At 38.1% G+C, this 25,509-nt stretch overlaps 1 protein-coding gene across 1 annotated transcript in view; it reads right to left on the bottom strand.

The window, feature by feature from the left end:
* LOC134211490 (uncharacterized) overlaps nt 1-25,509 on the bottom strand; it is a 709,859-nt gene that overhangs the window by 161,797 nt on the left and 522,553 nt on the right. The gene's annotated exons all lie outside the window — the stretch shown is intronic.

The raw sequence follows: 25,509 nt of genomic DNA, 5'->3' as shown, positions 1-25,509 counted from the left end.
TATAAATTGTTACGGGAGTTAAATAGTTTTACCTATTCTACATACTAAGGCCACGTCTTCATAGACAACAGGAATGGCTTTCCACGAAAAAAGCAATAAAACTGAGTATTTTCCATATATGACCCCTTGTTTCAAAGCGTTTAAAGTTCATGGAAAATTTTATCAACTTTATTGTTTTTTTTAGTTTCTAATGAAACAAATTTGTTTTTGCTCTTCATTGATTATGTTGTGGAAAGTTTTCAATCTTTTACGAACAAAAAAAATATTTTGTTGAAAGTTCTGTAATTGTTTTTTGCTAATAATAATTTGTTTATGGAAGTTTTGTATTTTTCCGTGGAACATTTTAATGGAAAGTGCTTCTCAATTACTTTTAAGTAAGCATATGCGGTATTTCGAAAAATTTCGTTTTAGGGCATTCGAAACGAAATTCCGCGGAATTTGAGTATGGCGAAATCTGATATTCTGATTTCGTTTCGTATCGTAAAATTTGAAAAATTTCGACAGAAAAATCATACTTTTAACGAAATTAAACGAAATTTCGCGGAATTTCGAAATGAATTATTCAATAATTCAAGTTGTCAAATCATGAAAAATTTCGGCTGCGCCGCTGAATAAATCATTGAAACTCTACTCAAATTTTTATTCATATAAATTTCTCACTAAATCTCGCTACGTAATACAATTCTGTATCTTCAACTGAAACGCATTCAGGTTTTCACTTGAAAATTTCTTCAATATTTTGTTGAAAGTGTTCAAGTATAAATCGTAATGCATATCATTGCATTGCGTAATGCATTGATTTATATAATATTGTTCAGTGACGTAAACATAATTTGTATATCTCATCGTGTTGGTAAGCTCTATTTTTATTTAAGTTGACAGAGTTGTGTAAATAAAAAGTAAAAATCTTGGAGGCTCAATTGACGTGAAGCGTTACGGAACCGAGATCAAGTTTAATTCTGTATTTTTATACATAGTGTTAGTTTTGGGGAAATGTATTGTATTATGAGGCGATTTTTCGATCTGTGCTCTAGTTGTGAAAACTTTTCGGTAAGCAAAATATTCGTCACTGATCTACTGAGTATTGTTTGTTTTCCGTTGTCTTTTGAACGTATTCAATTTGAACAACCATTGTTTGAAAACAGTGAAATGAAGATGGTGATGTTTCAGAAGTTTTCCTGATTAAGTAGATTTTTAGATCTTTGCAGATTCAAGAATGCTCTAGATTTGGGGCATTCTCTGGTATCTCATTTATTTCAGATTCTAAAACTGATTAAGATCCTTCCCATTGAGATCATTGGCATGACCTAAACTTTTACCTTCAGATATTTTTGATTCCGTATATCATGCATGCAAAAAAAAGCGTTCATACTCGTGAACTAACGAGTTCACGATGTATTTTAAGTCACGCTTTCGGGACTGAAGCTCTTGAATCCATGACTTAAATCACACTGTATTTATGCTGGTTCGGAGTTCGGGAACCTTTTTTTTTGCGTGTGGATATCTAGAATTTTCTTACATTTTATAGATCCTGCAGATCCAGATTATTCAAATGCTTCAAAGTTGTATCAATTTTCTGTTACAATCGTGCCGGTGCGGCGCGTTTTCCGTAGGGCAGTTTGTTGTTAGTTTGGACGTGCTGCTGGTTTTAAAAGTTAATATTTAGCAATAAACGTAAATGTCTGCGTTTGAGTGTGTTGGCATAAAAGGCCTATACATTATTCTCAAAGATTTATAACTGTTGATTTCAAGTATTATATTAATTTTTGTCATTTTTATCTAACAGTCATATTTTTAAGTGAAATCTTTCGCTTCTCTACAATAAATAATGGATACGAAGAAAGATAAACATTGAGTTTTGAAACACATTGTTTGCATGATTACGTACCAAATTAATTTGGTTACACTGGCCACCACCTTGCCAGAGCTACCGATTGAAGGATGTCTCGATTTAATTGTCACATCATGTCCTATCTTTCAGCAAATACGTGCCATTTTGACTCAAATTCCGAACACTCGCTTTTAAATGGCCATTTTTTCTTTATTTATGTAATTCTCTCAATAGGAGCTTGAATTCTTTTGTAATCTTGATCCTCAGTACAAAAAAACGATGAAAACTTTTGTTTTAGGGCGCTCAAACGCCAGTGTTCGGGATTTGAGTTGTTTAGATACTCAAAATTACCTTGATCCTATAACTTCAGTAGACACTCAAGACCCTCAACTTCAGTAGGCTCAAGTTCTCTATTTTCTCTTAATTATTCAAATCTGTTACAGATTTCTTTACATTCCATTTCAAATGGCAATGCGAGGCAAGCAGGCTGAACCCGGGACTGTCCCGCATGATCCGGGACGTTTGGCCACTGTAACCTAATGCCTACATGCAGATAACATGATGGTGTTGCTAGAGTAAGCGGCTATTATTTTTAAGGCTCGACTCCCACCACAGCGTACCATAGAATTTTTCTAATTGTTCTCACACAAAGTGAGTGAGAGGTGAAGTGATGAAACGAAAAAAGGTTTTCATCTAGCAGTAACGATTTTTGTTTATCTTCCAAGAGAAAAGTGATGGATGAAAAATGTTCCTCGCCATAATTAAAAAAATGCTCGCCTAATATTCCCAACGGACCTCAGTAAACATTTACTAAAAGTCGAGTTCTCTACTGCAACCAATAGAACTGCTTAGAGCTGTTGAAAAGACCATTTTGGAAAGTTTCACAGATTAAATGAATCTTCATGAACTTGGTTGAAAATTTGCATGGAGACTTTATTCAAGATATATTACAATGGAGGGATACCATTTTGAATCTGTAATATTTTCCAAAATAGATCCAATCAAACAGATCCAATAAATATGAAATCTGTTCTTTGCAGTTAAAAAAATCGGCTCTTTTTATTTTACTTAGGTCTGTTGGACATACTGAGCGACGATTTTTTTTCGTTATTTATGGTGAGGGCATACTTTTGAAAATGGTAAACAGGTCCAAAACTGATCTGTTACTTATGTCCGTTTGTAAAATTAAGCTGGATTCTCTCTATGGTATTTTGGGTAAGAAAATTTGACTTTAAAATATTAAACAAAATAAATTTTCTTCGCGAATTTTTTTTATTCGTTTTTGCATTAGGCCGATACAAATATTAAATTTATTTTATGTCCGACAGCTCTTGGAATGTACGAGGGGGGGGGGGGATAAAAAAAATAACAAGGAAACAAAAAAAAGTCCAGAATGCAATTATTCCATTGAAAATTTTAAATTTTGATGGGAAATGATAGCAAATAATGTCCAGAGAAAGCAAAGAAGCAAAGAAAGCAAATATACTGGAAATTATTTTTGTAGAAATTTTTGTTTTTCTTTTTAGAAAAATTCTCTAAGTAAACTGTTGAATCCATAACACCAAAGCACTGGTAGAATTAAAAGCTTTTGTTTAAGGCAAGTATGAAACTCAAACTGGTTTAATCAATAGGGGCAATGGTCAGATGTACTTCTGAAATCACATATGTGTTGATTGAACATGGCTGTTTCATGACGTTCTTTCATAGGCTCGGAATTGCAGACTTCCCGGACGACTATAAAATACTTAGGTGACGTCTGAAGTAGAATCGGTGGAGCACGCCATATCAGCATGCCCACGATCTTAAAATTATTGGAATGTCATGCTACTTCATAGCGACCTCGGACAAACCCGTAGAAGATGCAATGGACGCTAAACTCACCCATACAAGAAACATGCGCGGATGAGCTGCGGGAGTTTCTGTATAGTCGTAAGGAGATCACTTTCGTTTACCTTACTCCAAGCAAAGGTACGATACACTGAAAATAACCTTGCTTTTCAAGAGTTACAGTTCCAATTGATTTATGAAAAGTAATACATTCTTCCAAACAGTCTCAAAATAAATCTCTATTGCTTTGTAAAAATAGCTAATCAGAGTTACACAATACATAGGCTGTATGGCAAATTGGTTTCCTTCTCAGCCCCATATACATGTGGTATTTATAAACTGGGATCCAATCGTCACACTCGTGTTCTGAGCGCTTTTTGGGGGACATAGGGCCAACGTAAATCCTTGAATTGGGCCCTATTGGCTTCATTTATTTCTCTGTTAGGGTTTCGTCGCCAGGAGATCCTAGGTCTACCCCTACTGCGATATCCTGCTAGATTTCAGCGCTTGCTTGCAAATTTCGCCTCCGCTCTTACGTAGTGTATGGAAGGCCTACGTCCATTCACATTGTGGAGTTGCTGTTGATATCGGATTTCGATGGCATCGTCGATGGGACTCAACATTCAGAATCCAGTTGTGAGACCACCAGGTCCGAGTTGTAAAACATTGACATCGGTTGAATCAGTTGAATCAGCAAATCTAAGAGATATCTGCTAATGCATACCAAGTATTACTGGCGTATAACATTACAGATTCCACGTTAGAGTTGAGTATTCGGGGTTTAGTGCATTGAATAGACTGCCACCCAACGTTGACTGGATTTGGTTTTCGACCTTCTCCACTGTTTTCCCGGCTACCGTAGAGTTGGAGTTGTTCACATCCAATGATTCGGTGTTGTTGATGCTAATGAGGGGAACGTTCAACCAGGTAACTCAGTTTACTCCAGTGCACTGTTGCGTTAGTACTGCAGTATCGTCATCTGGGACGAGGTAGTATGATTGCTCTATGGTGGGCTGCAAGAGCGGTCCATGATTTCGTTAAATTCTATGGGCAATATCAAGAGAGATATAATACATCCAGCCTTGCCTCACTCTAGCGATTATATTGTGCTACTCTGGATTTTGTCTAGACCTCTCTTGCTTTTAGGGACACCCCTCAGTTTTTCGTGATTCAGACGATCGAAGACGATTTCGTGGTCAATCAGTACCAATGGACTCTTGAAATTCATTCACCTGCTCCAGGATGGTGCAAAGTATGGCAGTATGGTTCTCACATGATCATCCAGGCGGAATCTTGTCTGCTGCCGTCGGAGAATTGTCAACCTTTCCCTATATCTGAAATAGGATAAGTCGTCAAAAGTGGTCTTAGTGATCGAATCAATGTTTCAGCTGATCAGTTGGATCGGTGAGTGACTGACATGTCTTGTCTTGTCTTGTGGCACCCACGGATTTGTCCTTGTTCCAATCAGGCGTCGTGAAATATCGTAGAGGAGGCGATTATCGCTGGTTGTTGCGGCTTTCCTATCATCGTTGACCGGGGAGTCAACCCGCGCCCACTTCTCCCGTATGCAGCCAACAGTGTTTGACTTACTTATCTAGAGCCGCTTTTAGTTGTCAGGACTAGTATTTGGCTTCTCTGGAAATGGATCAGTTGAAAATAGAGACGGTGCCTTCTTGAGTTCGTAATAAACGCAGCGGTGACATCGCGTTTGAGAATATCATCTTATAATTGGCAAGATCTGACCACGCATTTTTCACGGGAGAATTCACTCGGGTGTCGATTCACCATAGACCGACTAGAAGATCCAGCTATGGAGAGATCGCTCGTTGAAGAATAAAGAACTCAGTTAGTGGATGTTCTGGAAGGTGGCCGCGTAAAATAGAAGTGGGCGGCGAAGAATGCTTTTATCGAATCCGGTGGGATCAACTTGGATGAGTTGCGCACTCAGCGAATAGAATGGATGTAGCCCGACTGGAGATTGAGAAGCGTATAGAATCAAAGGCTGAGGAACGGGAAGAATCAGAGGAGTGAAGTACGAGTTCCGTCTAGGGTATGTATCTCTGTAAGTGGGAGTCGGACGTTGCTGCAGATAGGACAAGCTAGCGTGGGTGAACATCCTGGCCGATGAAGTAAAGATGGCTGCAACAACCGAAGATTATCGCCTCAATAAACTCAATGGCTTGGAAAGCTGAAATGTTGGTTCGATCACTTCGGACAGCTTCTTCAAGTCTCAGCCAGCGTTCTTCAAAAAGCAGCCATCCGAGGCAAGAAATCTAACGGCGCTAAATCTAAAAGCGATTGAAAGTTGGTGGAGGAGACTCTATGCTGTCTGTGATGTCTGTCTGAATCATAAAAATCTGTTTGGCGCCCATGGATGCAAGGGTTTTCAAATAAGGTCAGAGCTTTGTCTGACCTCATCTGGGTAGTCGCTAATGTGAGGCAAGGATGCATTTAATCTGCACTGTTACTTCTCAGCGTAATCGAAAAGATCTTGGTGGGTGTGATTAACCGTGTACCATACCTTGAGCTGCTTTGGCAGATTATTGTTGTGGAACATCTAGACGACTCTGATTTGGCTAATGAACACGAAACGCCATATTAGTACTGCGATGGTCGTTTGTGTGTGCTTAATGAGCTAACCGTATGCTTCTTCGCGGCGGGACCACCTTCAACGCCCGCAGGACCAGGTGGTTGAGTGTCAACGGGAAAAGCTCCTCAAACTTTGCAGTAGCCGAACAATCGGAGGACTTCAATATCTTGACAGTCTATCATCAGATTGCGAAATTGCGATTAACATAGAACCAAGAGTCATGAAGTCTGTGGCTACCTTCGCGAGTTTTCGAAATATTTGGATACCCAACCGGATTGATCCACGCACCAACATTCAAATGTACTACTTTATCGTGAAACGTATTGTGTTTAGGCAAAAATAACGCCGATGATGTCTAAAATTTATAATGCAAACGGCCCTACAGCTGGATGTCGTATGCCGCGCACCATAAAAGACATCAAATACCGATAACAATAGATATTCGAAAACGTGGATGGAAATGGGTCGTATGGAAATATATTGTAAGGGAGCTTATACGGAATCTGTAAGGATAGGATATATAATATCTATGTCGATAGAGATAAATGCACGTATTTTCATTTAAAATACTATTGGGACACATTTATGGTCTATAAATATTATATTTCGTATCAAGATAAAAACAGTATTGCATAAAGTTCAAAATACAAAAAAATGTATAAAAACCCAAAAAAAATTTTTTTTGTTCCCTCAATATTTTGGGAAATTTAAAGGGGGGGGGTGACATAAAATAAATTAAATATTTGTATCGGCCTTATGTACATATATAATATATACAAAAATTAGAAAATAAAAATTCCGCGGAAAAAAAATTAAATTTCGTTTCGTTCCGTAAAATTTCGAATCAAATGGACCGCGATTTCGTTTCGTTTCGAAGTTTCGGAAATAAATCTGAATTTCGTTTCGTTTCGTTTCGAAACAACAATAGCTGTTCTAATTTCGTTTCGTTTCGTTTCGTCAGGAAAAATTGTGTTATCGCATACCCTTACTTATGTGCTTCTCAATGAAGCACTCACTGGTAATCTTCCCGATGCCTTCGTGGAGGGCAGCATCGTGCTGGTAAAGGTAAAGAAAAAACTCAAAGGCGCAGCCCAATCGGGTTGTACACAAAAGTGACGTTAAACTAAGTATGTAATGAACAGGTTTTCGACTTTTCTGTTCGATGAGACCAAAGCAAGTGTTTTTCAAGCCCCAGGATGAATCTGTTTCCGTTGTTTATCCTGTGCTCCTGAGATTGAGTGACCTACTGCAATTCACTGTTTTTGGATGTTTCTGCATACATTTTTGAATATAAACTTCCAACGAGTTTAGCACCGCCCAAACGTTGACCGATTTGACTGAAATTTTGTCCAGAGAATCAGGGCATCAAATAGAGGGCGGCCCATAAAAAAAAATGAAAAAAGTTTTTCCCATACTAATTTGAGCCACCCTACTAACACTGTTAAACAAACGAAGACATTCATCAAATGGGTTGTTGTAACCATACACGGTTCTGCGGCGTCTAACGAATAATAGCTCTTGCTCTCGCAGTTGTCGAGAAAGAGCATAAATAGCTACTCTATCCAATAATTCAATGCAGTAGAGGTTTCCGCTCAACAAGTCATAGATGAAAACTCGTTGCATATTGGTCCGCCTTGCAGATAGCGTCTCTCTAGTCTAGTCATTAATAAACAAACAAACAAACAAACAGATAGCGTCTCCAATGCAATGAGTTTGCAGCGGGCCGTGTAGTCGGGTAAATTATCTGGGTTCGACCATGGTAGTTTACGATCGTATCGGATAAAGCTACGTTGCACTCTCTCAATCCGCATAATCTGCGTTGTGTGATATGGGGACCACACGCATGCTGCATACTCCAAGACGCTGCGTACATATGAACAATACAGCGCTTTAACTGCGTAGATATCATTAAAGCTACTGGTAATGCGTCGAACAAACCCAAGAGCTGCGAAAGCCTTTGCGATAGTAGTGCTTACTTGTGTATTAAACCGAAGCTTGCTGTCAATCATTACCCCAAGGTCACGAATAGTCTCGACGCGTTCCACTCTATCCAATCCGACCGAATTTTCAAAATCAACGCGAGACTGTCGACGAGTAAATGTGATTGACTTACACTTTTTGATGTTCAATTCCATCCCGTTATCGATAAACCACAACCTTAACTCCTCGATGTAAGCTTGAAGCGCGCAGCAATCTAGGTGAGACTTTATGATTCGGAAAATTTTAAGTAAACTTTCCAGTTTTTAGTCGAAAACATAGATCGTTAATAAACAAAACAGAAATAAGTAGTCCCAAAATGCTGCCCTGGGGCACACCAGATGTAATAGCAAAAGTGCGAGAATTCGTGCCATTGATGGAAATTTCTTCGACGAAAATAGTTCATTACCAAAAAAATTAAAAAGAACTTATCAATATCTTGAGCTATTAGTTTGTTCTTGGTAATAGCAAAACCTGATATTTTTTATGATATTTCGGTGCAAGTTTTTGTTATTTTTGCTTGTTATTTTTACTCTTATTTCAAACAAGTTAATATGTGCGTGTTGGCTCTTGTTTCGGACGGCAGAACGATCGCGCGATTTGCCGAAGTTTTGTGTTTTGCATTGCGCGGCCGGTAATAAAGTTAATTAGTTCAGTGCGTGTTGGCTCTTGTTTCGGACGGCAGAACGACCGCGCGATTTGCCGAAATTTTGTGTTTTGCATTGCGCGGCCGGTAATAAAGTTAATTAGTTCAGTGCGTGTTGGCTCTTGTTTCGGACGGCAGAACGATCGCGCGATTTGCCGAAATTTTGCGTTTTGCATTGCGCGGCCGGTAATAAAGTTAATTAGTTCAGTGCGTGTTGGCTCTTGTTTCGGACGGCAGAACGATCGCGCGATTTGCCGAAATTTTGTGTTTTGTTTTGTTTTTCCCTTAGGACGGGTCGTAAGTAAATTGATGAATATATTTTATTACTTTTACAGCATATACTGTTATTGACAAACGCTCTATATTGTCGAATAGAGCTCCCTATTATTCACCTTTCCCACTAACACAAATTTTCCTTCCCGAGACATCTATGAAGGTAGTATGGGTTCCCTGCATCTTCACTAGTAGATGTTGAACTAACATTCCTTCCCTTCCTTCCGTGATTGTAAGGACGTGGCCAGGTATACAACTGCTACTGTATAGGAAAAGGTACTAATCCCAAGTACCAATTTGCGACAATATACAGTAGATTGCTCAATTCAAGCTCTGTCTGGTAAGAGGGCGGGTGTCGCGGGAGAGGGTTCTCTTCGTCGACTTCCCCTCATTTGAATGAAAGTGACAGGCAGGGAGTTTCTTTGCGGTTTATCACCTCAGAATGCAAGTTCGCATTGTTTTCTTTCGTTCTGAAGTGATAAACCACAGAGATCTGCTACTTGTCACTTTTGTTTAAGGGGGAGGGGTCGACGGGGAGAGTCTTCTCTTGCGACATTCGCCCTTATTCCGGATGGAGCTTGAATTGAGCATTGTATAGCCACCCACGATTTGTACAATCACATATGCTATGCTATGCTATGCTATGCTTATTTCAAACAAGTTAATATGTAATGTTTTGTTATCAATATCACGGCTTCTACCCGGGTCATGAGTAGGGTGGTTTACCGGTAATACCGAAACCGGTAAAACCGGTATTACAGGTCCATTTTTGGATACCGAAATACCGGTTTTATGAAGGTCTAGAAACCGGTATTTTCGGTATTCAAATTTTCATCAAAATTTAGTAAATAAAATCCTTTTTATATGGGTGGCTAGAACTGCATGGTGTAAGTAGTGTGCTCTTACTTTTCAGACCACTTACAGCAGCAAAAGAAAAGAAAATGATAAATCCCACAAATTATTTATTCTATTCTTAGGGAGAAACAATTGTTTAAATTTATCATACCATGTTGAAGAATAATAAGTTTTTGCTTTTGGAGAATACACTCACTAGAAAAATTCAGTTCCGCATGAGAGGTAAATCTAACACAACACTAATGTTTCTTTTCTCTTTAGGTAAATCTGGATAACAATATTAATTTCCAAATTTGTTTCTATTTTTCGCTTATGCATTTATATTTGAGACATCCAAGAAATGCAGGAAAGAAATTCCTTTTCCAAAATGAAAAAATAAATCCTTTTTTAGAACAGTTTTAGATAACGCATTCAATGCCTACGATTCGGTAGTTGGAATTAAAAAATTACGGGCCCTGTGTGGAAATCCGACGCACTACATTTTGAACATGCTTGCTTCTCAGTTACAGAAAAACCCAAGCGTCAGAGGTGAGCCAGCCTTGGGCTGAAAACCTCTTAAATAAAGATAATAATAATAAACCCAAGCGTAACAAGATGTACCTACCCTACATGTTATAGACAAATGAGTGTCGATGGATAACGCTCCTAGAATCTGGAATCATAAATAATGGTTGCAGTGTTGTAAAACGTCATCTACATGACAAATTCTTTCAAAACTTTTTTTTAGAAGCCAAATTCACTTTATGATTATTGATGTACTCATAACGCTGGAGTAGTTCTGTATTTTTGTTCAAAGGCACATTGCTCTAAATATAGCATCTCAGGCTAGAGTGTAAAATCTGTTCAAAATGACACGCGTCATTTGACATTATGTAATTTTGACTCCCACGCATTAGATTACATATTTACATCATTGTTTTGTTAGACAAAGTTATAGGCAGCTTTAAGTGCTTCAAGTTTGTCATACCTCATTATTTGATATTTAGTTTCCGAAAAAAGTTCTGGAAAAATTGAACATTTGAATTCCAACGACACAACACTGAATGATTGCGATAGTCATGATTTAATAAAAAAAAACCCAACTTAATTCACCGAGTGGTGATACTGCCTTTCTCGCATTTAGCCAAGACACCAACCTTATATGGCGCTTATATAGTTCGATTCCATTTTCTTAATAACTTTCAAACGCAATGGTCGATCGTTATCAAATTCAATAGTGATCAACAAGGCTTTGTCCCCTGTCGAATGCAACTTGTTGCGAGAAAATCAGTTAAGAATTACTATATGAAAAAGTGGCTAATGTTTTTCGGTTTTCGTGTGCACACACACACACACACACGGACAGACAGACATTTGTTCAGCTCGACGAGCTGGGTCGATTGGTATATAACATAACATGGGTCTCCGAGACTTCAATAAAAAGTTCGATTTTGGAGTGAAATGATAGCCTTTCCGTACTACTTTGTTGTACGAGAAAGGCAAAACAGGAAAACTTTAATGAAATAACAAAATAAACTATACCCAATTGATAGTTTAGGTTTTATTGCATTTTTCGCCAGATTTTGGGCGCAAAATATAAAAACTGTCATTAAATCTTAATATTACACAACAGTACATAATGATTTCTCGATTGGATTTAGAAATGATATGCTTTTTCAGAACTTAAAATAAAATCTTCAGAAAATACTTCAATACCGGTATTATACCGGTATTACCGGTATCAACATCGTCAATACCGAAATACCGGTTTTCACTAAAAGTGGTCAAAACCGACCACCCTAGTCATGAGAAAGTGAAAGTTGGTTTCTTGTCCGGTCGTGTTTCTCCAGTAAGCGGACGGTCGTCGAAATTTGGTTTTGCTTTGTGCGGAAAGCAAAATGATCGGCCGGTCGCCGTAATTTTGTTCTGCTTTGTGCGGGTGAATAAATAAATCTGAAAGTGAAAGTTTGTTTCTTACCAAAACGAATCCTGCCACACTCCCTACCCCATATATCCAACATCCCAGTGATTTCTCGTGGAAGTGCAGATGACTCGTTGGCTTCTATCAAAGCGAGTATCACGTCAACAGTTTCCAGCCTATTCCTTAATTGACCTGCATTCGGACACGCCGGCGCTGGCATTGCTTACTTTTGGGTCACCAGTTCTAACACATTCTTGCCACAGAACAGGTTCCGGAAACTTTTGTCTATTGAGCTATTGTTTTTACTGTAAAACCTCTTTTTACGCTCCCTCCTTTTACGCTCCCTCTTTTTGCGTCCCTCTTTTTACGCTCTAAATTCGAAATAACGCTCCCTCTTTTTACGCCCTATAGGAGCGTAAAAAAGTTTCAAGCATTTATATGAGGCAAATTTGAATTAGTTTCGGAGGTTGTTTTTAGATGATCTAAGTACTGCGGATGTTCTAGAAACAGAACTTAAGCTTACATGCGAAGTGGTATTACCTGTTGTCATGAGTTGTAGGTAATCTACGAGCTCCATACTTCCAAGGTCTGTTGATCAACCTTCGTATTGGAGGCAGATATTGAAGAAAAAACCCAGATTAATCCACCTAGCGGTGATGGTGCCTTTCTCGTTCTTTCAAAAGGTTTGGAAAAATCTAAAATAACTCCAATATGTGAATTGGTCTTATTTTTCATATTTGTTTATATGCATAAAAAAAATTCTCGCCAAACGCAATTTGTTGCAAACAAATCGGATTAGCATAAGAGCAAAAAATGGCATTTTATTTTGTAGTTTTAAAATTAGTATTTTCGCCATAACTTTTGACCCAATTGTACGATCCGGCCAAGTTTCTATAGGAAACAATGGGACAAGATTCTGCGTCGAATGCAACCTGTTGCGAGCGACCTGAGAAGCACACATATTGCACATCAATCACAGTAACTTATATATGACCGGATTCAGTCACTATATGGTTACTGCAACCAGATTTGTTGAACTTGTGTTGCTTGGGGAATAGATGAAGTCTAAGTGCTAAAAAAGTGAGCTAGACTTTTTTGAACTCTTTTTCACAATAAATAGTAATTTGACCAGAACATCTAAGCCCATAGTCCGATCTGGACAATTTTCAATAAGAAAATATGAGACATTCTGCGTCGAATGAAATTTAATGCGAGCAAATCGGTTGAGGAAGAGTGCCTGAAAAATAAGTGACATTTTTTTGCGATTTTTCCATAAAAAAATGGTATAATTTTCGATCCCATAGTCCGATATGGCCAATTTTCAATAGGAAACAACGGGACAGGATTCTACGTCGAATGCAACTTGTTGTGAGCAAATCGGAAGTGCCCGAAAAATTAGTAACATTTTTTACACGATTTTTTCGTATGATTTTGTATTTTAGCCATAACTCTCGATCCCATAGTCCGATCTGGCCAATTTTGAATAGGAAACAATGGCACAGGATTCTGCGTCGAATGCAACTTGTTGCGAGCAAATCGGTTGAGGATAAGTGCCCGAAAAATGAGTGACATTTTTTACGCGATTTTTTTGTATGAATTTGTATTTTGGCCATAGCTTTCGATCCCATAGTCCGATCTGGCCAATTTAAAATAGGAAATAATGGGACAGAATTCTGCGTTGAATGCATTTTGTTGCAAGCAAATCGGTTGAGGATAAGTGCTCGAAAAATGAGTGACATTTTTTACGCGATTTTTTTGTATGAATTTGTATTTTGGCCATAGCTTTCGATCCCATAGTCCGATCTGGCCAATTTCAAATAGGAAACAATGGGACAGAATTCTGCGTCGAATGCATTTTGTTGCAAGCAAATCGGTTGAGGATAAGTGCCCGAAAAATGAGTGACATTTTTTACGCGATTTTTTTGTATGAATTTGTATTTTGGCCATAGCTTTCGATCCCATAGTCCGATCTGGCCAATTTCAAATAGGAAACAATGGGACAGAATTATGCGTCGAATGCATTTTGTTGCAAGCAAATCGGTTGAGTGCCCGAAAAATTAGTGACATTTTTTACGCGATTTTTTTGTATGAATTTGTATTTTGGCCATAGCTTTCGATCCCATAGTCCGATCTGGCCAATTTCAAATAGGAAACAATGGGACAGAATTATGCGTCGAATGCATTTTGTTGCAAGCAAATCGGTTGAGGATAAGTGCCCGAAAAATGAGTGACATTTTTTACGCGAGCCATAACTTTCGATCCCATAGTCCAATCTGGCCAATTTCAAATAGGAAACAATGGGACAGAATTCTGCGTCGAATGCAACTTATTGCAAGCAAATCGGTTGAAGATAAGTGCCCGAAAAATGAGTGACATTTTTTACGCGATTTTTTCGTATGAATTTGTATTTTGGCCATAACTCTCAATCCCATTGTCTGATCTGGCCAATTTTGAATAGGAAACAATGGGACAGGATTCTGCGTTGAATGCAACTTGTTGCGAGCAAATCGGTTGAGGATAAGTGCCCGAAAAATGAGTGACATTTTTCACGCGATTTTTTCGTATGAATTTGTATTTTGGCCATAACTTTCGATCCCATAGTCCAATCTGGCCAATTTCAAATAGGAAACAATGGGACAGGATTCTGCGTCGAATGCAACTTATTGCAAGCAAATCGGTTGAAGATAAGTGCCCGAAAAATGAGTGACATTTTTTACGCGATTTTTTCGTATGAATTTGTATTTTGGCCATAACTTTCAATCCCATAGTCCGTTCTGGCCAATTTTAAATAGGAAACAATGGGACAGGATTCTGCGTCGAATACAACAACCGAATGTTGCGGCCAAATCAGTTAAGGATGAGTGCCCGAAAAATGAGTGACATTTTTTGAGTAGTTTTGCCCACACACACACACACACACACACACACACACACACACACACACACACACACACACACACACACACACACACACACACACACACACACACACACACACACACACACACACACACACACACACACACACACACACACACACACACACACACAGACATCACCTCAATTCGTTGAGCTGAGTCGATTGGTATATAACACTATGGGTCTCCGGGCCTCCTATAAAAAGCTTGTTTTTGGAGCGATCATATAGCCTTTACCGTATACTTAGTATACGAGAAAGGCAAAAATGGTATAATTTTCGATCCCATAGTCCGATCTTGCCAATTTCCAATAGGAAACAATGGCACAGGATTCTGCGTCGAATGCTATTTGTTGCGAGCAAATCGGTTGAGGATAAGTTACCGAAAAATGAGTGACATTTTTTACGCGATTTTTTTGTATGAATTTGTATTTTGGCCATAACTTTTGATACCATAGTCCGATCTGGCCAATTTCAAATAGGAAACAATGGGACAAGATTCTGCGTCGAATGCAACTTGTTGCGAGCAAATCGGTTGAGGATAAGTGCCCGAAAAATGAGTGACATTTTTTGAGTAGTTTTGCGCACACACACACATACACACACACACACACACACACACACACACACAGACATCACCTCAATTCGTCGAACTGAGTCGATTGGTATATAACACTATGGGTCTCCGGGCCTTCTATAAAAAGTTTGTTTTTGGAGCGATCATATAGCCTTTACCGTATACTTAGTATACGAGAAAGGCAAAACAAGTTTTGCGACCCCTTCTTGGTATATGTTTGTATTCCAAGTAGTTCTTGATGTTGTCACTGATGCCAGGTAGTCTACGAACTCCATAGATTCAAGGCCTGCGGATCAACCTCCGTAATGGAGGCAGTTATTGAAAAATAAACAAGTTGTGTGATCCCTTGTTAGTATATGTTTGTATTCCGAGTAGTTCTTGTTGTTGTCGCTGGGTACAGGTAGTCTATCATACGTCTCCGTTTTCGCTCATTTTTTCGAGACCATGGCGTCCCATAATGCGCTCATGGCTCGCGTTGTCGGATCCGATCTTCGCATTGAAGCCGCCCAAACTGATCTTGATATCACCCTTCGGGATTCTATCTACGACGGCATTGAGTTGACTGTAGAAGTTCGTGTTCTAAATCTGGCAACGATTATCCTTTTACTTATAGGTTCCCACTTCATAAGCGCAGAGTGTGCCTGAGCGCTTAGTAGGAAGCCAACTCCGCGATGCCGGGGAGCGTGTTCACCTCGTAGACCAACGTATAGCAGAACTTGTTCCAACGGCGTTCTGTGTTCTCCAAAGTTTGGCCAACGGACTTCACTCAGTCCCAGGATCTCAAGCTTCATGCGGCGTGCCTTATTGGCAAGTTGTGCCAATTTACCCTGCTGGGCTAGGGTTAAAACGTTCCATGTTCCTATTCGTGTCCGTTGTTTTGCGCTAAGAGTCGTCACCGTAAAAACAGTCCGTATTCTTTCATTATCGGATTCTCGAACAAACTGATGTTTCGGGAACAGTAGGTTGTTGGCCCAAGGTATCCTATCCACCGGAATGGGGCTGCCATCTTAGGTATAGCTTCGCGTCTATAAAACATTTCATACTCAGCCGCTGAATGCCAGAACAGACGCTGTTGGAGCCGCACCTCCTTGGTGAACAGACGCTCGATCATTCGGGTCAAATTTGTTTAAAGTCCCACCCAACACCAGGACTAGGCTAGCGCTGTGAGCGGCACACGGTCGCTTTGATAGGGCCTGCTTGAGGACACATGCAGCTTTTTATAGAAGTTCAACAGAGCCCACTGTCGAACCCCACCACATCCTAGGCAGACCCCACAGGACGCACCCTCTCACTCTAGCTGAAGTCAGAAGGACAACAGTGCCCAAGCTACACTACCAGCTAAGTACGCCTTCCCGGATGTCAACTCACCATTTCGTAGCCCAAAAACTCAATTTGTTATGCATATACTTTTTAAATGTAACATTTGAAATCAGCCTATTCCCAGTAACATTTAAGTCTTTTGCTGGTTTTATAGAAGTTTTGTGAAGCGTTATAAAACTAAAAATGTTACTTGGAATATCTTCTTAAAATATTATATATTACTCCTTTATTTGCTTAATTAGCTGCAACCAGTTACGACCAAAACATTGTATTCTGTTTGATTGTACAGCACACTGGAGTCAGATTTTACGAGAGAGATACGTATCGCGTAAATCCAGAAAACAAACCGCAAATAAAAATAAATCGCGTTAAAAACGAATTCATCCAAAATATTTTTTTCCTGATTTTCTCGAGTTGTCCATTTGGTAAAACCGCGTGAAAAACACGTAAATACCAGAATCCGCGTATAAAACTACCCGCGTAAAAAGCGACCCAATATAATACATAATGTTTGTAAATGTTAAATCCACGAAAATGTCAATGATTAGAGTTCAAGAATTGTGTCACAAAAGGACAATCAACAATAGTCGATGAAATTGACGAACTTATACAGAACAGCAATCCTTGCGCAGTGATGAACTTAATATTAAAATGGAAATCACCTAAATAAAGCATTGAAAACGTGAGGGTTATTTTTTTCCGAAGGCAAAAATTATGCAAATTGTGTTTCTTTTCTGAAAATTATTATTTTTTGTTCGAAACACTGCTCAACTTTACTATATGAAAGACAATAAACTTATAAATGCTTAATTTCGTATGAAAAGACACTGAAAAAATGTTTTGATTTTAGCATTAGCATTAGCATTAAGCAGTTCGCACAAATTCGTAGGTGGTACAAGCCAAGATTATTGTGTGAGAGTAGCATCACTTTCATCCGTTACCACAGATATTGATTTGGGACTAATCACTAACTCTTAGATGGAAGCAATGTACTCTCCAATAGTCGAGATCTGTCCTGGCCACGTCCTTGCGAATGCTGAGGAAGGGGAAGGATGGTTTGTTTGACACCTACTTAAGAAAGATGCAGAGAACTCTACGACCTCTCATAGGTGCCACGGGAGGTTTTGGGATTGTGTGGAAGGTTATAACAGTAGGAATCGTTTTGGTATAACGTGGAACACAGAAAGAACTAAGATAGAAATACAAAGTAGGAAAGGGACGAGCCTGGAATTGAACCCACGACCTCCTGCTTATAAGGCAGAAGCGGTAGCCACTAGACCACCGAGCTTGTCCACTGAAAAAATGTTTTGATTTGGACAAAAAAAAAGGTTTAGGTAGAAAAAATGTTTTCCTTAAAAGTGCACAGCATTACATTGCATGGTGGGAAACAAAATTTCCTGTCTAGCAACAAAATTTCATCCAAATCAAATAGATTGTTTTTTTTGCAATTCGATTTTTTATTTGAGGCATTCCACGGAGGCATGCTAGTCGATCCTGAGCGACAATTTCGAAAATATCTGAAACTTTGCACAGTTTTTCAATTTCATCTAAATCGTCATTTTTCGATATCAAATCTTCATATTGAGTCACGGCTAACTTTTCAAAAGGGTGTATGTGAAAATGGTTCAAAAATATTTGAAAAGCTGCACAGCAAAAACGAAATGTTCGATTGTTATGATTTTTTCAGCAAAGTTAGACAACTAAATGATAGTTCTTTAAGAAATGTGCACAGTAAACAAAATTTTTTTTTATCTTTTAAAATACCATTTTTGTCACAAAAACTCAAATATCTCAAAACCCTATCTTTTTACGAACGTAAACGGAAAACGGTGCATTATATTAGCTATTTACCATAAAAATTTGGTGATGGTAAACTAATAAACAAAAAAGTTATGATATTTCAAACATTTCACAATTTTCACATTTAGTAAAAAAAAATTTTTTTTCCTTGTGAGTTATTTCGTGTAAGTTATTCCGACACCAAACTAGTCAGTAAAAACTTAAAAGTGATTTTGTTTATTGGAATATAACGAACAACATAAGTAGCCGCTTTCTCAACTGTTGTAGGCCGTTTGATGTAAAAAAGTGTTCAAAAGAGTTACGAAATCTCACCGAAAGCACCATAGATAAACCGAAAGCGACTGGTTATGCTCCAATGTCCACATTGAATACAAATTTAAGCATTTGCACGTCCTGTCGTCTAAACGTTGACAAAAGAGCAATCTGTATATCATTGGTTGAGCAGAGCGCAGGAAGTTCGAAAACGTCAACAACTGAGAAATTGCCAGATGTACCGACAACAACTGAGGAATTACCAGAAGTATCAAGTGCTGAGAGCCTTGCCACCGTACCATCAGCGAAATCTGTTTCAACAAATCAATCGGAAGATGAGTGTATCCAAAAGGTCAACATCGAACGCTTTAACGAGGGCATAGCTGGGATAAAAGTGACTCCGATTAAATGGAGTAAGATGGACTACGTTTAATACCCGGAGAAAAAATACCGTGAAATAAACGAGGCTGTACGAAGAAACCTCTTCAAATTAGGACCTGATGATGTGGAAAATACAGACTACGATGAGGTAATTATAAATATGAAGGAAAGGTTCTCGAATGCAGCCACAAACCAAAATCAATAGAAATACAGTAAAAGAGGCAAAACAATTGAAGAATAACTGTCTTTCAACCAAAAATACTAGGTCTAGTACTGCATTAACAGATGAGACAAAAGAAATAGTAATTCAATATTTTGAAGATGATGAAGTAAGTCGAGCTATGCCTGGTCAAAAAGATTATGTATCAGTAAAAAAAGATGGAAAGCGTCAAGCAATTCAAAAACGATTAATGATGACGACTTTGAAAGAAGCGTACACACGTTTCAAGGAAATTCACGATAATATTAAAGTAGTGTGTGCACAACCCATGAGAATATTAAGGTTCAAATGTCATACATCAAATCGACTTCTTTTTCTTGCTGCTCGCTTCTTTTTTTTTGCGGAGAGCCTACTCTTTCGCTCAGATCTGATTTAGTACAAAGTACACAAACATTTCATAAGGTATCACACTCTATATATTTCCACAAAATATTAACGTCCTTTTCAATACCTGTACAGCGCACAGATTATAGTGATAAACATAAACAACCTCAAACATGCATCTGAGATTGATTTGTTGTGTATCCTTCTCCTAATTACACAATTTCCTACATGCATTTTACATGAATGTAAAATTATGTTTACATGACCATATGATCGGGCTTCTCTCTGTGTACATGAAAAGTGATGCCGTTTTAGCATTACATAATTATTTTAGCATTACATTACATTATCAACACTTGAATTATGAAAAAATAAATAATCTGCGTTGCTTATGAATGCTTGCGTTTTTACAGTTCTAGCTCACATCTAATATTTAGTGTCAATATATACCATGAAAAGCATCTATAGATTATTGCTTGATGTTTACGTACATATTCGAGAAAACAAGCATAACATATAGAACAAATCAACACGCAACACTGAACGATGATTTTCGAGTATCTGCAAAGTATGAGAGAGCGTGAGAGTAAATCGACGGTTTCCCCTCCTGGAAAAATATTTTTTCAACTTTGCAATATTTTCTGCAAAAGGCAGTTTTTTCAAATAATATTACGAAATTCATCCAAATGAAGCATCCCACAGATGTATTGAAGTCACCACTATATGTTGATGTAGTTTCAGAAAAAGAGTGCTTCCCCGATTCAGCTGGGGAATGCATTTTCTCCTCAGTGAGCGGATTTCTGCCTGGGGGTGGTACAAGCACGTGGCTGTTTTCTTGTCAATGACTGGATTACGGTAATTTGGGCCTTAATCTTATTTTACATAATTTGAAAATAATCAATTTAACAAAGGATATTAAAAAGTTAACTGGTAGTCTTTTGTGTGAAAATACAACATCAAATTGCTATCTACGATCTTGCTCGGATTGTCCAGGTTCTTCATCATTGGAAAATACTTTATTCGCTGAGTTTGAAGAAAAATATATTGATCAGTTATCATTTGAGCAATGGGTGACCACGGATAGGTGTGACCTAGAAAATATTGTAAAACCTGTAGATGAGTTTGTGTCATATTTTTGCTTGAAATTAGAAAGTTTAATCCCTCACGATTTCATTAAAACAGAACAATCCAGCTTTTTAAAAAATACGAAAAATACATTACAAAATGGTGAATTTTTAGTCATTTGTGATTTTTCTGAAATTACTGTTATTCTGAATTACTGTTTCATTCCATTGTCGGAAAATAAAATTAAAGCAAAACTATACTCAAACTGTTCTGATAATAATTCAAAAGTGTTCGATATTGTAAAAAATTTGAATAAAAATAAATAAAAAATAAGTATTAATAAACTGTTTTCATGATATCATAACCCATACCGAAATTCAAACCCAAAACTCTTAAAGTTTCTATAACAACATTGTGTAACTGCCACATTTAATTTAATAATTAGGATAATATGATAGATCGAGTAGAGAGACTCATCGATCATTCCCTACAAAAAAATATTCTGATGCTGATATTAAATGTCAAATCTAAGATTACTTTTGTGATCTGTTAATTCATTTTTATTTATTTATACATAGGTATAATATTTATACATATAATATTCATTACATCAATGAATACATAAATATGGAATATCATAAAAACAACTTTTTTGACTCACGGAAGGCCCTTAACAATAAAATAAGCATCAAACTGCGATTCTTGAAAAAAATACACGGTTTACTATGTGTGAAAATTGTGAAATGTTTGAAATGTCATAACTTTTTTGTTTATTAGTTTACCATCACCAAATTTTTATGGTAGATAGCTAATATAATGGACCGTTTTCCCTAAAACAAATACGTTCGTAAAAAGATAGGGTTTTGAGATATTTGGGTTTTTGTGAAAAAAATGATATTTTTCAGAGGAAAAACAATTTTTTTTACGATGTACATTTTTTTAAGAATCACCATTTAGTTGTCTAACTTTGCTGAAAAAATCATAACAATCGAACATTCCGTTTTTGCTGTGCAGCTCTTTGAATATTTTTGAACCATTTTCACATACACGTTGAAAAGTTAGTCGTGACTCAATAAAAAAATTGATATCGAAAAATGACGATTTATATGAAATTGAAAATCTGTGCAAAGTTTCAACTCAATAGAAAATCATGAATTAAAAATTTTGTTAAATTTTGATGCAGCTTGGAATCGCTCATGTTTTAAATCGATTTTCTCTCTCTTAATTCGGATTTTTTTAATTTATTTTAATTTATAGTCACCCATACAATACTTTTTGCAGGACTTGTCATTTTTCAGCTATATCCATTCGAAAAAAAAGTGTAAAAAATGTTGGGTCTTTTTCCATAGTCCAGATTAATTTTTGAAAAACTAAGTATACGAAGTGGCTTTTTGTGACAAAACCTACTTATCCAGAAAGTTTCATTGATATCTTATAAGTGCTGCCAGCTCCGAATATGATTTGGCGTGAAATGCGTTTTTTTTTCTCGAAAAAGCTGTCTATTGAATGGTACCAAAGTATGACGTGCATGTCGAATGCCCGTAGATGAAATTTTATCACAGCGTTTCTTGCATCTAATTTAATTTGAATCCACGGTAGTTCAAAATATCACTCGGTGATTCCTCCCATAGAATCCAATCACAGCAAAGACATAGTCAAGTAGTCGCAACTCCTCAGCAAACAAATCCATTAATTAATTGTAAATGTTGGTAGATCTCAGAAAGACGACACCATCCTAATTTCCTATCGCAGGAATTTCTTCCCTCCGGCAGAAAGTTTCCATCAATCTGTGAATTTCCCACCTTGGAACAGTTTGCTTGTTCGCCCGTCTGCTGCTGGCACTGTTGATTGTTATTGTTATTCTCTTTCATCCACCCCCTCCAGGATGTCATCCATCCGCCAAACGATGAGTGGTGACGGTTACAAACGTAAGACATTCGAACAGTAATGAAACAAAAGAAAAGTCTTCCGTCGGAAAAGTGCCCCATCCAGAAGGAAAAGCCTGTGGCGATGAAACAAAGCAAACAAACTGCCGTCGTTGTTTGTGGATTGCTTATTTACCATTTTGGTTTCGGAATCAATGTTATCGTACCGTTTGATGACGGAATCGTGGTGAAGAAATAGACACTCATTGCCTGCGGTAAAAGGGTATACGGTATTTAGGTTGATTTTGTTTGAAATCTAATTTTGCGGAATATTCACAAAACAAAACACGCAAAAGTGAGATATCATCTAACTCCCAATTTCTATACAAAAATGCAGTTTTGCATAAAATGGGCCGAAGCGAAGGCTGATCCTCGTGTAGCACCAAGGGACTGAAAGGATGGTCAAGCTGCATTCAATATGGTTTTCAATATTCTAGTTTTTATGTTTATCGTTTAATTCATGGTAACGAAGCGTCTTAGGTAGCAGAGATTCTACATAGGATCCCTAGTAGAGCTCCAGCTCCATTCGATTTCATGCTATGGATGGCTGTTTGAATCACTAGCAGTGATGGAGCTTCGGTATTGACGCGTGTTATACGTCGGATCCTAGGCAGATCATGCCGAGGTGGTGATGGCCTGGCTGGCACTTGAAAAAATTGTTCGAAGTGCTCGAACTAGCGTTTCAGCTGGTCAGTTGGGTCGGTCAATAACTGATCATTCGCGTCTTTCACAGGCATCGTTGCATTTATCTTCGCCCCGCTTAAGCGTCGTGAGATATCGTAGAGAGTCCTTCGTATGCCAGAGAGTCTGCCCACGCTCGCTTGTCCCGTCGACATGAGCGTTTGCTTCTCAAGAACCGCGTATCGGTATCGAGACTTTGGCTCCTCTGGTTTTCGATCGCTCTATCGCGGCTTTGGCTTCTCTTCGCTCCTCTATCTTCATCCAGGTCTCATCGGTGATCCATTGTTTTCTCTGGGTGCGCAGTTCGCCCAGATTGTTCTCGCCGGTGGCGATGAAGGCATTCTTGAAGGCGGTCCATTGGTCTTCCACGCTGCCACAAAATATCTGCAGCACGCGTCTCCAGCTCTTCAACGAATGACCGTTTCACCGTGGCATCTTCCAGGCGGCGTGTGTTGAATCGTCGTCCAACTCTTTCCTCTTGCCGGCGAATTCGCGCATTGCGCAGGCGTATTTCGCCGATAAGGAGGTGATGATCAGACGCGATATCGGCACTACGTTTATTCCGTACATCAAGAAGGCTCCGTTGCCATTTTCGACTTTTTCAGATGTGGTCGATTCGATTTTCTGTAAAGCCGTCACGGGAGACCCACGTGACCTTGTGAACCGGTCGATGAGGGAAGAGCGATCCCCCGATCACCATGTCGTAGGTAAGCCAAGTCGGTCAAGTTTTTGTATCGCTAGTGAATCCCGGGCAGAAGCCATGAACAGAGTAACAAAACATGATATGAACTTGATTGGTATAAGAGATAAAAGAACAGGCAACAATATCAAAAATTTGCACCGACATATCATTTTAATATCATGATATGCTATGGATAAGAACAAACTAATGGCACATGATATTGATCACTTATTACAAATAGCTAGGGGTATGCGATAAGAATCTTTTTGCTAACGAAACGAAACGAAACGATATTTAAGATGTCTATCTTCATTCGAAACGAGACGAAACGAAATATAGATTTACTTCCGAGAGTTCGAAACGATACGAAATCAAGGTCCATTTAATTCGGAATTTTACGAAACGAAACGAAATTTATTTTTTTCCGCGGAATTTTTATTGAATTGATTTTACATTATGTACGCAATTCTGATTTCATTTTTAAAGGTCAAATAACTGCTTTGCGACCAAAGGAGTTATAGTAACAGAAGAAGCAGTCTGTGATAAATCGCCGCTTTCCCGTTGATATATGTACATTGGTAAAAAGGCAATACGCCAGCTGTGTCGCTTTCAAAGGAATTCATCGTGGAGTGTGTGTACCCGAATCTAATAAATTTTATGTCAGTTCAGCTTTATATAAGTAGGTATATGAAAATATAGAAATTCTGCGATTTTTTGATATTCTGATACAATTTTTATTAAACACCTTATTTCACTTAAAAATTATGTGATTATGCTGAAGCATACTTCATATTCACTTATCAGCGTGGTCTTATAGTATTGAGCTTACTCAAAACCAGAAAATGAATGTATGTATAGATTTTATTTTTTTATCTAAAGGGATACTCATTTTATCAACATCTGCCAGTCGTTTACGCAGATAGAGAATCGTTAATAGCCTACATTTGCTCGCTAGACGAATCCTCTGCGCCTTTCCAAAATGCACAAATATATGTATTTCAGAAATGTAACTGCAAAATTTTTACGGCAGCAGTTTGTCCGGTATGAAGAAATAATTTTTCCTGTCTCATACAAAAACTTGTAACAATAGGATATATCATTTCCTTCGAAATTCAACATAGTCTTATATACAATCAACTCGATGAACCAAGCTATTGTCTGTTTGTCGTTCGATACGTGTTTGTGTATAAGAGGCATGCAAAACTTGTTCTCAAATTTTCATCCTCAACCGACTTCAATAAGGCAAAGACGAAGGTGCTGTTTGAACGAGATGGCGCCACAACATTTGAAGTAAAATCACAGAGAACAGACATGGAGGCTCGAACAAAATTTCTTGCAAAACATGTGAAAACAAACACACCGAACCTCAACGCCACCGACGTCGACATTGCAACTCACAATCTCATTTTGACAACACGATGGCGCTGGTATGCTCTTGCATGCATAACGACACTAGCGCACAGTGG

Source organism: Armigeres subalbatus, chromosome 2 (genome assembly GCF_024139115.2).
Source record: "Armigeres subalbatus isolate Guangzhou_Male chromosome 2, GZ_Asu_2, whole genome shotgun sequence".
Lineage (NCBI taxonomy): Eukaryota > Metazoa > Arthropoda > Insecta > Diptera > Culicidae > Armigeres > Armigeres subalbatus.
This window is presented reverse-complemented; position numbering and strand designations above follow the sequence as displayed.